We start from the raw sequence: 3,242 nt of genomic DNA, 5'->3' as shown, positions 1-3,242 counted from the left end.
ACTACTATGTATTTCCCTTTTGTTTCCATTGCAAATTTAACAGCTTCGAGAATTGCCACAGCCTCGAATGTGAACACGGAACAGCCATTATGCAGAACATTCGTGCCAATTGTCTGCTTTTCTTCATCTGGCACTGCAAATGCGATGGTGATTAAAGCTTTGGACCCATCAGTGTAAATGAATTTCCATTCCGTATATCGGAACGTATGCGCCAGTTGAAGGAAGGACTTACGGAAGACAGACGGAAGGGTGCTATTTTTTGGGAGACGAGATAACTCGCGTATTACGAAAGCTAATCAACGGGGGCGAACGAACAAACATCCAACATTTTGCGGCTTCAACACATCTTACAATTGCAGATTTTCTAGCCCTTTGGTTTCGAACTATGTTGGAGTCTTTCACTGCATCGTGGAGAAATGTCTTTGGGGTATGAGATTGGTATGAGTCTTTTGACATTATATGGGGCTCTTTCGTCTAATGATGGTAGGCCAGTTTTAGCTAATATGAATCTCGTAGGTGAGGTTGGAAATTCCCGGAGACTTCTCCTAATTGTAGCGTGGTACGGTGCGCATAATAACATGAGATAATTCTTCGCACAATTCGACGACGGATATTTACAGCCCGATTCTGTGCACTTGATAAATTGAAAATCTTTATAATTTGTCAATTTTTATTATTTATCAAGAATTGGTATTCTAGCACAGAAATCAAAAGCTCTTTTCTTGATAAATTATCAAGATTGAAAATGCTATTGACAAATTGAAATTTCATGTGAAATGTAGACATTTTGTATATTAATAAATTTGTTTCTAACAATTAAATACTCCATGTGCCGGCATTTGAACCTGCGACACACGGAATTATAGTCGACATCTCTAGCTACTCGGCTACGACAGTCAAAAGCTTTGTTGCTTTTAAATCCATATTTTTCATATGTGACAATGAAATCAGTTCCACACATGTGGAAATCAGTTCCACTTATGTGGAAATCGTAGAGCTTTTTGTTTTATAAATATTGACACAGAATACGAGGGAAGCTTTTACTTGATAAAAATCTTGATAAAATTTCTTTACAAAAAATTTATCAAGAAAACACAGAATTGGGCCGTTAATGTCATTAAGTCGAGTGCGTAGATTTTACTTGATTTGCAAACAATGTCTAAATGTAAATCTACTATCATAAGGAATAATATTCGTAAGGAATTACAATTAGATATATTACAATTGTTGTTTTTTTCCATTTTCGGACTTTTGCTGGCTGGGTTATTTCGATCTTTGGTGCATTGAACAAGTATGTATATATGTATGTGTATGTGTAAACGTGCCCTGCAAAAATTTGAGGACCAGGTCCACTTGGTCGTAGTTTTAAAGTATGTGCAAAGGGACCAGGTTGCATACTAGTAACTAGTTATGCTTACTTGGCTCACTTCAAACATAAAAAACTGATATAAAACTTGAGCACCACCTCTTCGTGGCCCATCGGCAATATGATTCGCCTGCCGAATGTGCCATGGTCCAAAAGGAGCAGTTGTCTAGGTGGTCCCATGTTATAAAGCGTTGGGCCAGAAGTGGTCCCATGTTATGCAGCGTTGGACCAGAGGTGGTCAGGTCCATTGACATCGCAATGTTAATGTAACCATATTTTCTCCATATATTTGGGCCATTTTCGTTACTAGTGTTGGTTACAAGGTACCGTGGTCCTGTACTAGTATTTAACCTAGTCCCACTTTTTGCAGGGTGTTTTCAGAAGTATGTATGTATGTGTGTATATATGTTTATATGGATGCATGGGCATTATTTGGATTTGAACAGTCAATGCGCTACTTGGGGTATTTCAAACATGGTAGAGTTTGTGAAATTAATGAAACTAGTAAATAGATTAAAGTGCAATGAAATGAATTTAAATAAAATAAAACTAGTTTAAATAAAATAAAATAACATTAGTTGAAGTAAAACACATAACATTAATTTAAGTTGAATTAAATCAATTTAAATCAAACTAAATTTAATTACATACATTACATAAAATAAAACTAAGTAAAATTTGTATTTGTCAATGTTATTGTGGCTTGTTAACATTTTATTTTTAATATTTTTATTGAGCTTTGTACCACGATTGTTTATTAGGAAAAATTGAAAAAGCAACAAAGTCTAAGCGGTAGAAGTTATAGCACTATTTCGGAGATCACCACAGCAGCAGCAGGACTTCCCTGCTGAAGTCTAGAAAAAAGAAGTCTGATGAGGAGATGTGGTGATCTCCGAAATAGTGCTATAACTTCTACCGCTTAGACCTTGTTGCTTTTTCAATTTTTCCTAATAAACAATCGTGGTACAAAGCTCAATAGAAATATTATAAGTAAAATTTATTTAAAATTAAATAATATAAATTATTGAAGTTTAACGACAAATTAAATTAAAAGTAAAATAAAATTGTACTCAATGAAACGAAATTGAACTAAATTGAATAAAGTTACATAAAATTAAATTAAACCAATTTATATTAACTGCAATTTAATTATTAAATTAAATTACACACATAAGTTAAAATAAAATAATGCTAACTTTCATGAAATAAAATTAAATTAAATATATTCAATTAAGTTAAAATAATTTACATAAAGAGCTGTTAATATAAATTTGTGCAGTTAAATTTAACTAATGACCTAACTATACTTTAAAATGGATAAACTAACGGCCCTAAGGTAAACTAATTTAGAATTAAATAAAAACGAATAAAAGAACTTGAAAATAGCGTACTCAATGCAACTTAAAATGCCTCCAAGATTGAATGCGAGTTGTCAACAAGTTTGCATGTCAACACGTTAACTAATCTGAACAGTGGCGTATCAACAAGCTCGTAAGTGTAGGTGGGGTTTCAGCGATGTACATATGTATGAATACAACTTTTTACAAATAATATAAGAATACAATGGTATAGGCAAGATTGAGTATTTTGCTCTTATAAAAAAGTTCACTCGCACGCCATAAAGTTTTTATGCACAAAGAATGCTTCCTCAAATTGTTTTCTCACATATCCTTAAACCATTTATGTATGTATGTATGCTTCTAACGTGAAGCTAGTTCTAGGTTAACGTGTAATTCGACATCGGTCTTGTGGGTTTTTAAGATGACAGTTACATTAAAAGTGCATGCAATTAAGTCCGCCAAGCATTCCCTAATAGCTTTATTTGAGATTAGTTGCGTTTTTTTACTCATTTCCAGTAAAATCCAGTAAAAGTTTT

The sequence above is a fragment of the Rhagoletis pomonella genome, unplaced genomic scaffold (genome assembly GCF_013731165.1).
Source record: "Rhagoletis pomonella isolate Grant_MI unplaced genomic scaffold, Rhpom_1.0 Rhpom_scaffold_00001, whole genome shotgun sequence".
NCBI classification, from domain to species: domain Eukaryota; kingdom Metazoa; phylum Arthropoda; class Insecta; order Diptera; family Tephritidae; genus Rhagoletis; species Rhagoletis pomonella.
The sequence above is the reverse complement of the archived record's forward strand: the minus strand, read 5'-3'. Positions refer to the sequence as shown.